The sequence below is a fragment of the Engraulis encrasicolus genome, chromosome 7 (assembly GCF_034702125.1).
Source record: "Engraulis encrasicolus isolate BLACKSEA-1 chromosome 7, IST_EnEncr_1.0, whole genome shotgun sequence".
Taxonomy (NCBI): domain Eukaryota; kingdom Metazoa; phylum Chordata; class Actinopteri; order Clupeiformes; family Engraulidae; genus Engraulis; species Engraulis encrasicolus.
Genome location: NC_085863.1, coordinates 24,263,560 through 24,278,612, shown reverse-complemented (window position 1 = coordinate 24,278,612; position 15,053 = coordinate 24,263,560). Strand labels below are relative to the sequence as shown.

The 15,053-nt window shown below is 44.1% G+C and overlaps 1 long non-coding RNA gene across 1 annotated transcript; it reads right to left on the bottom strand.

The window, feature by feature from the left end:
• Positions 1 to 203: 203 nt before the first annotated feature.
• On the bottom strand, positions 204 to 3,742 carry LOC134452049 (uncharacterized). The gene is made up of 3 exons (XR_010035346.1): positions 3,623 to 3,742; positions 3,234 to 3,311; positions 204 to 657 (listed from the first exon to the last, which is right to left on the bottom strand). It is a non-coding gene; the product is annotated as an uncharacterized LOC134452049 (long non-coding RNA).
• Positions 3,743 to 15,053: the final 11,311 nt, after the last annotated feature.

Genomic DNA, 15,053 nt, shown 5'->3' with positions numbered 1-15,053 from the left:
GCAAGGGATCAAATACATATTGGACTCACTGTATGTCAAGATTGAGTTTTGACTGAAAATAGTTTTCATTACATCTTATTTATCTTGTGACAAGGCCGTATGGTCCAAAGGTTTCCTCTTTGAGAAATATTGCTGTGTCAAATTCTAAGTAACTACAATATCCAACCTAACACAAGGCTGTGCCGGCTTTTTCCTCAGTTTCAATACTGGCATGTCTTTACAGGGGGCTCTGGAGGAAAAGAAGAGAGGAGAAACACGCATCTGATGACCAACCACATTTTACAGCTCCAGAACATTGCCTCTAAGCCAAACCTCCTCAAAAGGTCTCTGGAAAGAAGCACCGAAGTAGATTCCCTAAAGACTGAAAGACCAAATCTAAATAACAGTCAATGGAGCACATGTCTCGGTGTCATGGCTGTGTAATTATCAGAAAAAAATGGTGTCGTACATATTATTATTTCATTTCAATAATGACAGGGAAATTGTTGTAAATAAAATAACATTTATTTCAACACATTGTGATGCATTTTTCTTCTATTATTGTGATGTATATTTTACAAAGAACAGTGGAAAACTTGTTTACAGATAGGATCATCTTTCGCCAGATGGAGAACACCAGATGGAGAACGATGGGTTGGTGGAAACTGGATCATGAATCTGTTCAGGACAATAAATTGAAATGTATTAACTTATTGAACATATGAATATAGCATGGAATACTTGGTAAGGTTTTCTTCATGAACAATATTTTAATTTACTGAAAAATGTTTTTCATTATATTCATGAAATGGATTACTGAGACATTGAAAGTAGGCCTATATCAGTTGCCCTATTAGCCTACAACTGATGAAGATTACTTACTGCGGTAACACTTTACGTGACATGTTCCTGCATATTACATTTGTAGCACAGCTGTATAAGTTTGCACGGAACATACATGATTGTTGCAAGATCCATTCATACCAAACCTTTCATGAACCTAGCGGATGGAGGACCGCAACTTGTCTTGTTCAGAACCCTCAATGATAATTCAGATTAGGCCTGCTGTAGCACATGCCACTACAAGTGCACTTTGTTGAACTGTGCCAAAACTTGTGCCTAAACCTAACCTGTCAGTGAGGAGAGTGAGTGAACAATGCTGTCCACTATAAACATGTAAAACTGTGTCTAGATAAAAACCCATTCCTAACCAGTCAGTGAATAATGTGTGTAAACCAACCTAAAATATAGCCAGTGCCCTCCATAATTATTGGCACCCCTGGTTGAGATGTGTTAAAAGCCTTGAAATAAATTCAGTGTTTATTGCAGAAGAATACTGTCACACTGAAAATTGTAGGAAAATGTAGCCTTCAACTCAAATGAATTGTAAGAAAATAAAAAAATCCCTGACTAAAAAATTATTATTTTTCATTAAATCACCTGTTCCACAATTATTGGCACCCTTAACAATTCCCAGGAAATAAATATAATTGAAGCATTTCTGTCATTTCTACAGTAGTTTACAAAGTTTACCAGAGTATGTAGGAACATTTAATTAGTAATTCATCACTTCCTGTTTCCCTGGGGTATAAATATGACGTGACACCGAGGCCATTTCTCTTATCCACTCTTAAACATGGGAAAGACAAAGGAACACAGCATATAAGTGAGGCAGATGTGCGTCGACCTTCACAGGTCAGGCAGAGGCTACAAGAAGATTGCCACTCAACTGCAGCTGCCCATATCCACTGTGAGAGGAATAATTAAGAAGTTAAAAACAACTGGAACAGTGGTAAACAAGCCTGGACGAGGACCCAAGTTTATTTTGCCACCACGCACAGTGAGGAGGATGGCAAGAGAAATCAAAAGATCTCCAAAGCTCACTGTTACAGAATTACAACAAATGGTAGCATCCTGGAGTCACAAAGTCTCCAAATCAACCATCATGCGCTGTCTACACGCCAACAAGCTGTTTGGGAGGCATGCACGGAGAAAACCTTTCCTCACTCACAATCATAAACGCAAGCGTCTGGAGTTGGCCAAGCGGTATTGGGGCTTCAACTGGGACCGTGTGCTTTGGTCAGATGAGACCAAGATTGAGCTTTTGCAACAAACACTCTAAGTGGGTCTGGCGTACCACGAAAGATGCGCATGCTGAAAAGCACCTCATACCCACTGTGAAGTATGGGGGTGGGTCAGTGATGCTGTGGGGCTGTTTCGCTTCCAAAGGCCCTGGGAACCTTGTTAGGGTGCATGGCATCATGAATGCTTTGAAATACCAGGACATTTTAAATCAAAATCTGTTGCCCTCTGCCCGAAAGCTGAAGCTGGGTCGTCACTGGGTCTTTCAGCAAGACAATGACCCTAAACATATGGCCAAATCTACACAGAAATGGTTCACCAGACACAAAATCAAGCTCCTCCCATGGCCATCTCAGTCCCCTGACCTCAACCCCATTGAGAACCTGTGGGGTGAGCTGCAGAGGAGAGTACAGAGGAGAGGACCCAGGTCTCTGGATGATTTAGAGAGATTCTGCAAAGAGGAATGGCTGAAGATCCCTCTTTCTGTCTTTTCCCATCTTGTGAAACATTATAGGAGAAGATTAGGTGCTGTTTTGTTAGCAAAAGGGGGTTGTACAAAATATTAACACCAGGGGTGCTAATAATTGTGACACACATTATTTGATGTCAAATAATTATTTCTTTATGTGGGATTTTTTCCCCACTGAATAAATGCACTTGTATTGAAGGTTGGATTTTTCTCTTTTTTTCCATTAAGGTCCCATATTATTTAGAAAAAAAATAATAATAATTGGAAGCTAAAAAACACATCTCAACCAGGGGTGCCAATAATTGTGGAGGGCACTGTAGCCTTCTTTTGGCATGCCACTTTTGGATGCCACATGACACTAAATAATCTCACCCCTAATGGATTTACAACCAGGGACAGAACATTTGAATGAAAAATATTTGCTTGACCATATTCTGTTCCTGGCACTGTAGTAAATTGGTTGCAAGCAGGACATGTTCAGGAGGAAAATAGCCGAGTACTGCTTTGCAATTTTTTATTTTTATTTTGACAAGTTGCTGTCCTTTGTTTTCCATGTTTATGAGAGGTTTGATATTGAATCAAGTAGGCCTAGTCATGAATCCTTCATGCAAAGTGTATAGCTGCTATGAATGTGTTATGCAGTGAAACTTCTAGGAAAGTGCAACAGTTACGAGATACAGTATAGTGCAAAGCAAACACATACCTTCTTCGGTTGTAGAAATCTTCCCTTCTCTGGATCTTGTGTAGCCTAGAACGGTCTAGGGAAGGAGGGATAGTGCCTCTGAAAATAACGGGGAAATGCACAAGGCATTAGCAAAGTCTTGTTGGCTAATAAGTACAACCACACAGCTGCGCTAGTAGACTGGGCCTTCATGTTATGAAACTATGTCATGTTATGATTGCTTCCAGCGTCTTTAGAGACTATTATATTAGTGCCTTGAATGTGTGCACTTTCTAACATGAACCTCGGACGGTAGCCTCCAGAGCTGGTGTAGTTGATTTTGCAAGTGCTTTGAGACAACTTTATTAGTAGATGGTAGAACTATAGGTGTTGTTGGCTACACATTGAAATGATTACTAGTAGTTACTGACCTGCTTTCTGACAATCCAATCCCTCGCCTCTGGATCTCGGGACGCCTTTTCCAGTTGATTTTTGGCACTTAGAAGTTCTCTTGATCAAAGCACATAATCCACGTTTTTTGCTTACATCCCGACCAGTCACACAGGCAGGCATCATCAACATAATTACTTTCAGGTTCTCCATTCGCTCTGTGATCAATAACTCCTATTCTACCGAATTACATAACAAAATACATAAATGCTGCTTCTGTCCTTTTGTCTGTATTGTCCTTGCTAACAAAAAAGAGGTTGAAATGAAAAGATTAGATGGTGTTTGCCAGCAAAAACGAGTGTGTAAAGCAGTAGCTACTAGCTTTCTCAAAGACAGCAATATTCTTCTTCTCTCTAGTCCTCACAAAAATACCGCATTATCGCCACCTACTGGCTGGATGTCTAGCTGCTATTATTCAACGTCTGGGAAAAAGTAGTTCCATCAAATGCTAAACAACGGTTTGAAGGCATATTTCGTGGCGATTTTTGGGTCAATTTATCGCTGTTCACCACTGACCACACGGTGAGTTCCATGTCTTTTCAAACGAAAGTTTAATGCTATTTTGTGATCGATTGCTTGAGTGCACCATTGGAGTCAATGTACAGGTGGGGGGGCTGCAGTATTGAATACCAAAATACTCCGTTCAGCACCAAATGTCAAAATTGTGATGAGAACATGTCTAATTCACCCCAGAAGTCACACAAACAGGGCTTAATGTCTAAAATAGCGAACTACCCCTTTAAGCCGGGCATACACTGTGTGATATTTTCAGTCGTGGGTATTAAGCTCCTGCTCACACTGCACAAGGAAATTTTGCAATTTAAAAGTTCATATTTCACAGACCCACGTCCTCACACTATACAAACACTATGCAACACAACACACGTGTTTCCCGGGGCTGCAGAGGAGGGAACATGGGGGAACACCTGAAGTGGAGATGAGGACGCGATCAAGAGCAAATCGCACGGCCCTATTAACTTGTGCGTGTGAAGTGTCAAATCGGGTCGTAGCACTGCTTTAACTGTGCGATTTAGTCACGAGGCACGACCAGGATTTCAAACTGTTTTGATTTTCTTGCGACCCTGCGATTGCACGATCATGAGGCGAAATTGCTTGTCGTTACCCCATGTACACTGCACGATGCGAGACTCACGATTGACCTGCGATTGAGCAAGAAATTGGCCTGACTCCCAGAAAGTCGTGCGAGTGCCAAATCGGTGCAAAATCGGGGCAAAAGTCGCACAGTGTAAGCCCAGCTTTAAGCGGCTTCCAAACCGACCCGATGGTTGGTTTTTGTCGTGCGTTGGGGCAGAGTTGGCTCGATGTGTCTCGGTGTGTCTGGGGGAGTTGGAGGACGTTGGTGGTCATTGTTCTCCGTCGGGAGACTTTGAGCTTTTTCAGTTGGGTTGAGGACCACGTCGGTGGTCGGGGTTCTCTGATTGATTTGACTTTTCATGCTTTTAAAAAAGTTTGGACAGGGAGTGGGCGGGGTGTGGGAGCGAGGGCAGGAATTCTCGGAAACGTATGTGATGTCTTGTATACAAAAATGGCAGCCTGCAGCAGTGCAGGAGCTCACATCAGCATTTTTAAAGCTTTTGATTTTTATCTTGCCACAATTGTATTGCGACCCAATTTGAATTCGCCACTTTCCCGTTTTATTATGGCTATAGTTTGGTGTATAAATTGTTGTGGCTAGGCTGACAGCGGGGAAACTTAATTGTTTTTTTCCACGGAGGAGGGACCAGGAGGCGGGGCGAGGCCACAAGCCCAAGTGGAGGACACAAGGTCACATATTGGAACGCACACTTTCACATCTGGCCGGATGTGGAGTCCACCATTTGTGAATAGACACTTGCAGATGTGTTGTCCGCACCGGCTGCCATCAATACCTCCTCCAGCCAGGGAACCAAAAGAAAACGAAAAACTGTGTCCTGATGACCATGATGTTCTCCTGAGCATCAACAACATCGTAGAGACAACAACTGAATAGAACGTCATTAGGATTATTACCTAGAACTCTCTGTTCTATTTTTACACAAAGATGGTGGCTCACAGGTGGATTCACTCATCACCCATCATTGGATCACGCTGAGGGCATGTGCAACAAACAAAAGTTAGGGGGCGGCAAAAACACAAAATTGGGGGGCACAATTTACCACCACTTGGTTTTAACAGTCAGGCACTCACAACAAGGCTTTGCCAGTCATGACAGTATTATGCCACTGTGCCAGGCAGGCCAGCTACTCATCCTCTCCCTGGTACTGTAGTTCTGGTTCCCACTGGGAGACTAAATGAGTTAGTGGGGGTGATGATGATGCCTCTCTCTGTGTAACTGCCAAATTGGCACCGATGCATGTTTGGACGGCACGCTATGTTATTGTATGAAGACACACAGGGAATAAAAATACAATTCTGTTGTCATGAAAAACTCTATAATTCATGGAGAGCCTCATTACCATTCATTACTCCCTGGCCACAAAAGCACGCCACACTTTGTTTTATGTAAAAACGTAATTATGAACTAAAAAAACTGGGATGAATAATTACCATCCAAGAGTATTTGTGAAATGAAAAATACAGGCCTTGTGTTCCTTTGGCTACATACGCACGAACACACACACACACACACACACACACACACAACCATTGTATAATTCTGTCTGTTTGAGGCTATTGGGCCTATTTAAAGTTGTGATTTCACTGAATTTATAAATGAACAGCACCATTTGTTGTATGCATGGAAAATTACCTTCCAACAGAGTAAGCCCCTGGCATAAGAGCAGAAAAAAAGATGCGTGCGTGTTAATTCACTGCAGGTCAGCGCATACAAATAGAATCAATCAAACACGGACGCGCACACACACACGCACACACACGCACGCACGCACGCACGCACACACACACACACACACACACACACACACACACACACACACACACACACACACACACACACACACACACACACACACACACACACACACACACACACACACACACACACTTGCAATAAAGGGCTTCAGGTTATTACCTGAATAGGCAGGAAGAGGACTTCAAAGTAGAGCATGCTGACTGCCAGCAAGCAACCTGACAAAGATGCTGCCCTCAAGATGCACACTTAACACTGCCGCTGCTACACAATGTGTGTGTGCGTGTGTGTATGTACAGTGTGTGTGTGTGTGTGTGTGTTTGTGTGTGCTTTTGCGTGTGTGCATGCCTGCGCACACACAGTGTGCCTGTGTTTGTATTTGTGCCCGAAAATGACAGCAGAAGGTAAGCACACGTTTACAACACACACACACACACACACACACACACACACACACACACACACACACACACACACACACACACACACGAACACACACTTCGTAGGTCCTTTAATGCTGGCTACTGTGACATGTTGACAGCACTGAGAGCTGGACAGTGTCCTGAGCTCCAACATCCCCCCCCCCACTCTCTCACTCCCACACACGCTCGCATGCACGCACGCACACAGACAGACAGACAGACACACACACACATACACTTGAGTGTGACACAGTGACAGTGGGTAGTGCTTTGTGCTGTCACTGCCTCAGGCCTCTGAATGCTCTTCTGGGGACTCTACCTGCCATCCTCTACTGTTGCGTCAGAAAGGCAGTGTGTGGGTGCGTCTGTGTGTGTGTGTGCATCTGAGTGTGTGTGTGTGTGTAGGTGAGCAATTTTATTTCTCTCTATATACGGAGAGTGTGTGAGTGTGAGTGTGTGTGTGTGTGTGTGTGTGTGTGTGTGTGTGTGTGTGTGTGCGTCTGAGTGTGTGTGTGTGCGTCTGAGTGTGTGTGTGTAGGTGAGCAATTTTATTTCTCTCTATATACGGAGAGTGTGTGTCTGTGTGTGTGTGTGTGTGTGTGTGTGTGTGTCTGTGTGTGTGTGTGTGTGTGTGTCGGGGGCAAGGTGTACAGAGACAGAGACCTACATACAGCTGTAAGTGTGTGTGTGTGTATGTGTGTGTGTCTGAGAGAAAGAGATAGAGAGAGAGGGAGAGATAGCGTACAAAAGGCAGAAAGCGAGTGAGAGCGAGAGCATGCAAGAAAGACAGTGAGAAAGTGTGTGCATGTGTACATGATAGATAAAGATACAGTAGGTACTGTGACTCAGAGAATAGCTGTTGTTCACATCTGACCCTGAACTCCAGTACAGTTTGGTACATTGAGTACTTCCTGTCACGTGGGGTGTGTGAAGTCTTTGAAGAAATCAGACAGACACACATACGCAAAGCACAGCTGACCAGGGCTTTGAACCGTTATTTTTTTCCAAACGTTCCGTTCCGAACAGAAACGGAATTATAAAGTTTCCGGTTCTGAGTTCCACCAATAAATTGACGTTCCCGAACCGGTTAGAACCAAAAAATATTGTTCCTGGAACGGTTAATTTCGTTCCTGTCAGCTGATTACTCCCCATAGGCCAAACTGACGTTAACCAAGAAAGACGGAAGTGCAAATGAGTAAGCCTACATTCAAAACTGTTTATTCAAGCGGATGAAAAGAATATCCTCCTTTGTCATTCAAGGACGACCTAAGCGGAGAAGCAGAGAATAAACCTCAATGATGAAACTGTGCGCTCCATGCTGACTTAACACGGGGAGCACTATGATGGACATTGTGAGTTTGTGCATATTTGAAGCGGCCATGGATGCCCAGATAACATCGAACATTGTCGGTGCGCTTTACACGCGCTTCCCTGCAATGTCTTACAATAATGCAATGCAAACTCTGTCCTTTTGTATGACAGTGGTTTCTCTTAATTAAGATGTGGAGTGAAGACTTTGTAATCTACAACTCTCTCACCATTCAGTGAGAGAATGTCTGATGTCACACAGGACGTGAACCTCAGCCGTCATGGTAACGTGCGCAGGAAAATAATGACTTTTTTTTTTAGTTTGAGGAACGGTATTAACCGGTATTAACCGGTTACCATTATTTTTAAATAAGTGTTCCCGTTCCAGAACATAAAAAATAATAACGTTTCCGGTTTCGTTTCTGTTCCCTGTAAAATACAAAAAGTTCCTGGTTTTCGTTTTCGTTCCTTGAACCGGTTCGAAGCCCTGCAGCTGACATAGCTGTTATACTGGCAGGTGCTACCTGCCGAGAAAGGAAAGTTTACCGAATCAACCCACTCCTGATAACACACACACGTGCGCGCACGCACACCCACACACACACACCCCACATGCACACACACACAAACACCTCACACGCATGCACGCATGCACACGCACGCACGCACACACAAACACACACACACACACACACACACACACACACACACACACACACACACACACACACACACACACACACACCCCACATGCACACACAGACAAACACCTCACACGCGCACGCACACACACACACACGCACGCACATACACACACACGCTCACACACACACACACCCCTGTAGCTACCTCATCACTCTTGCGCAGGACCTCATAAAGCAGCAGGTCTGTGGTCTGAAATTAACTGCCATGCGGGAGCAACTCTAAACACACACACACACACACACACACACACACACACACACACACACACACACACACACACACACACACACACACACACACACACACACACATACAGGAGCAGTCATCCCAACTTTGCACAGCAAGCCTTTATGGATCACGCACAGACGCATGCACGCACACATGCATCACACACAGACGTGCACACACTGACACACATTACGCAAGCAGAGCACACACACACACACACACACGTACACACACAGACATGCACACACACACACACACACACACACACACACACACACACACACACACACACACACACACACACACACACAAAATTAACTGCCACATACAGGAGCAGTCATCCCAACTTTGCACAGCAATCCTTTATGGATCACGCACAGACGCATGCACGCACACATACATCAAAGCGCAGCACACACACACACTCACACACAGACGTGCACACACTGACATACATTACGCAAGCAGAGCACACACACGCGCACGCACGCAGGCACGCACAAACACACACACACACACACACACACACACACACACACACACACACACACACACACACACACACACACACACACACACACACACACACACACACACACACACGTACACACACAGACATGCACACACAGACACACATAATGCAAGCAGAAAATACACACACACACACACACACACACACACACACACAAACTGTAGTGCCGTTCATGGAGTGCAACCAAGCACTTGGGGTAAATTAGTGCTGTCCTCTATTTGAAATGACATAACCTGACTGCTGTAACTCCTCTGCATGCAGACATGCACCAGCTCTCACTCTCTCTGTCTCTCTGTGTCTCTCTCTCTATCTCACACACACTCACACTCACACTCACACACACACACACACACACATACACACACGGGGCAGCAACTCCACACACTCACACACACACACACACAGACACAGACACAGACACAGACACAGACACAGACACACACACACACACACACACACACACACACACACACACACACACACACACACACACACACACACACACACACACACCAAAACCTGGCTAGCCTTCAAAGCTCCAGACTGACATGAGTGTATAAAGAGGGAATAGACTATGGACAGCTCAGAGCACAGAGCAAAGGGCTGCAGTAGCAGATAGGCAGAGACAGACACGCAGATTAAAGATCACACAGGGTAGACACACTGTATGACAGAGAGCCATAGAACTTATGCAAGACAAGAGAAACAGAATAAAACGTGTGTCTGTGTGCGTGTGTGTATGTATTTGTGTGTGTGTGTGTGTGTGTGTCTGTGTGCGTGTGTGTATGTATTTGTGTGTGTGTGTGTTGGGGGGGGAGGTTGTGATGGAGAGAGAATGGAGAGAATGTCTCAAAGTCTAAAGATGGAAGGAATAAAAGACTGGAAGAAAGAGAGGGGGGGAGAAATAGAGGGATGTTGACCATCTTTCTCTGGGGCGATAGGCTTGAGAGGCAGTGAAAGAAGAGAAAGAAGAGAAAGAAAGAGAGGGGGTGGTGAGCAAATTACCCAGACAGAGAAGAAACAGAACATGGATTATTAGAGCACAAGGGAGGGTTGGAGATAAGAGAGAGAGAGAGACAGACATACAGAACCGTGGGATGGGATCAGAAAAGAGAGAGAGAGAGAGAGAGAGAGAGAGACATACAGACATACAGACAGACAGACAGACAGACAGGCAGGTGGGAGGGATTGAAAGAGATGGAGAAAGAAAGAGAGAGAGAGAGAGACAGACAAGAGGGAGGGATGGAAAGAAATGTAGAGACAGAGAGAGACAGACAGACAAGGGGGAGGGAAGGATATTGTTAGGGTAGGTGAGAACAATGTGGATTAGTCAGAGGAATGTCAGCTCCTCCACAAGAGGAGGGTGTGGGATGAGTCCTATTGAGTCATCAAGAGCTTCAGTAACACCGTTCTAACATCACTCCTATGTACGGCAGTGTACCATCACTGCAGTGTCGTAGCAATAATCTAGACCAGGGGTGCTCAACTGGCGGACCCAGGTCCGGATGCGGACCCAAACGCAATGTCATCCGGACCAAGACAAAATCCATCTGTATTTAATATGTATAAATTATACATGAGATTTCGCTGCCATGCGATCTATAGGTATATTTCTGCGAAGCCAGTCTTATGACAAATAAAAGTATCATCACTATGACAACTCAGTGAGTGAGCAAGAGGCCAGTGCGGCCAGCGAGTGAGGCTATTTTCTGCATCGGTCCGTAGCGACTTTTTTGGACCCTGGAAACATACGAAATTTGGCGAGTGGACATTTTCAGTTTCTAGTTGAGCACCCCTGCTCTAGACTGAACAGTCTGAAGTTGCCTATGCATTTGCCAAGACATTTACAAACACTCTGAAGTTGCCTCTTACTGGAAGTTTCAACTCAAGTCTAGCAGCTGACATATATGTCTAGTCCATCCTGGTATGAACCATTGAAGCAGTAGCTTCCTCCCCCCACCAAATTTGACTAGGGTAAGCCTCTCCCTGCAGAGAGCTATGAGATGACTTGACTGCTGATGATAAAGCTGTGCTCATTGCCAGAGATAACGTTTCACAAGGCAGCACAGTTAGAATATCTGAAGACAACTAGATTGCAGTCTTGCAGAAAATCCTGAAAGTGAACTTGCCTTTTGGGCCAGAGCTGAGCAGTTCTAGTAAAAGTTGGCTTATGCAGTCGCCTCCGACTGCTAAGGGTATATCCCGACACGTGATGCTTCCAGTCCCCCATCATTCCTACCACTCCTGTCCACCTATTTATAAACTTAGATATTAAATACAAAATTGAAAAGAACAAATATATTTAATATATGCACAGATCAGTGCCATGCTTAAGCTTAAAACCAAACAACTATTGTGAAAATAAAGCTAAAACAATTTGAGGCTAATTCATCCACCCACTCTGAAGTTATGGGCCAAACATGGGGCAAACCCACTTAATTAGGTTCTGATGAAATTAATGCTTATTTACCAGGCGAGGTTTGCAGGGCAAGTAATTGGAGCAGCAGGTTTCGGCAACACGTTAGAACAGACCCCTCCTCCAGAGCCTTGTGTGAGTTCACGAAGCTGAGTGGAAATACCCCATATGTAGCCTAAAGGATATTATAAAATTGAAATGAGCAAAACAATTACTCCTGAAAGTGGCTCCTTTAGGTGTTGGTGAAACTAGTATGAATAAACATTCATTTACAGATAATGTGTATGATACAATTACTTTCTTTGTATGCATTATACATCTAATACATACTAATAATAATTATGTATGAGAAAACACCAAAAGGGGCCATGTTCAGGAGTAAATCTACATTTCATATAAATAATTCTTACAAGTTCTTTACCATTTTTTTCCATAAGGGACACCAGTGTCTGGCAAGAGCCAGGCTAGTTGGCAGTTAGTTGGAGCAGCTTCAGGCCACATCTGTCCACCTCCCCTTCAAACACAGAGAGAGGGAGGCGGTGTACTCAGGGGCGAGACATAAACACAGCTGACTGAAGGCCCCTCTGTTTAAAAAAGACAAGGACACACACACACACACACACACACACACACACACACACACACACACACACACACACACACACACACACACACACACACACACACACACACACACACACACACACACACACACACACACACTGACCAAAGGCTACTGTTGAAAATACAAGGACACAAGGCATACCATCAGAATACCAACTGAGCACAGGCTATGACACAGTGCTTTTCAACTGTATATATTCATACAGTATCTATGTGTACAAGCAGCCATGCATACCATACAAGCACCCATGTCAACACCTAATCACACACATACACATGCACCACAGAAGCATACAGTACACAGATGCACATACAGGTGCATGCATATATCAGATCATCCACACAGTGCATGTACAAAAAGGCCTAACCACACTCACCCCCTCTCTCTCACTCTCTCTCTCTCTCACACACACACACACACACACACGCGCGCAAACACACACACACACACACACACACACACACACACACACACACACACACACACACACACACACAAACACACAGAGAAGTCATGCAGTTTTACATCCGGTCGTGTTTTTTTTTGTAAGCTTAGGCCACACCAATTTAATTTGTTGGTTCTCGGATTTTTTCAGGAAAAAGTTGAAGCGAGAGGGCGAAAAAAAAAAAAAAAATAGTTGTGTGGTTATACCACCTGTATATCAGCCTCACATGGACCTCCAAAGGAAGGTGCAAGACAGGCAAACACCTGGACATGGAGAAGGACAGTGTAGAAGGGAATTAAGGCAGCCAAATAGACCAGGCACAAAATTAGCTCACAGGGCAATTATTATATTAATCTGGTTTGAATAAACTGAGATGATTCAACAGTTGAATAGTTGTTGTTTTTCTTTTTTAAAACTGCTATCCCACTCCACTAATTCCACTAAGAGCAATACTGTATTTCACCGCTGCTACTGCTAACCCACAGGGGCTTCAACTTGCCATTGCATGTTTGTCTGTAAATGTTTGAATGTAACACGTTTCCTGATTCGCTAATCGTAATCGGCATGTTGAAAGGAGTGGTTTTATTGGTTCTCTACGTCACATGACCTCCAACTACTAAAGAGACACCTCCCCGTTCATGAAAACATGCAGTCTTCGTTTTTTTTAGCGATTTCATTTTTTGGGGTATTGAAACTGATTTTTTTTTTTTTTCCATTTTGTTACAAAATACAAGAGGCGAATCCGAGAACCAACAAATTAAATTGGTGTGGCCTTATGTGAACTCTGGTGGTTCAGTTGCTGCCTCCCACAGATTATAGTGATTACAAGTGACCCATGCACATGCATTGACACACACATATTCACTCTCTTTATTGCACAAACACAGACACACACTCACACAAACACACTCTGTCAGTGTGTGTCTATAACCCATGATAACCCAATGAAAGCACACACACGCACACACACGTGCGCAAACACACACACACACACGTTGCGGGCACACACGCGCACGCACACGCATGTGCATACACACACACACACACACACACTGCTGGAGTGAAAACACGCCCTACTAATTACCCCTTATGGATCCATAAACACACAGCAGATTGCTGTGTAGCCATGACACCAATTTTCTGTCAAAGCGAGAGTGTGTGTGTGTGACCTAAACAAATAGACGTTTGATGGGACTGTACCGTGTGTGTGTGTGTGTGTGTGTGTGTGTGTGTGTGTGTGTGTGTGTGTGTGTGTGTGTGCGCGCGTGCATGAGTGTGTCTGTACTCTGTACGATATGTGAGAGAGAGGCATAGAGAGCAATGGCGGGGGGGTAGCTGAAAGTGACGCAGTGCAGAATCAGAGTGAGAGACGGCACACAGAGACACACTTGCTCTGGAAACAAGTCTGGCGGTGACATGGTTATGAACACCGGTATTCATTTATTCTTCATTTGTTTCAAACCCTAACTTAATATACAGTAGGTACTGCGTTTACACGTGGTATTCAACTCAATACAGCCCACATGTTATAACAATTCAGTATTTGTGTATAGCCCTCACTGCAAACGGGTATGTGTTTCTGTGTCAGAATATTTGTTTCTCTTTGTATGGAGAATGTCTGGTATTGTATGGCTCTGTAATGTAAGTCAGTCCCTGACATTCACCCCACACATACAGTACTGTACAGTTAGTCATTGCAATTCAAACTCACAATTTCTTCCACTTCAATCACCTCTTTCACCCTCTCTCTAAGTACATGCACTGATTCATTCCATCTTAAGCTAGACTTTCATTTGAGTCATATCCTGGTTCCTCTTTTGTGCCCCACCCCATCTATCTAGCACTCATTTTTTCAGTTTTTA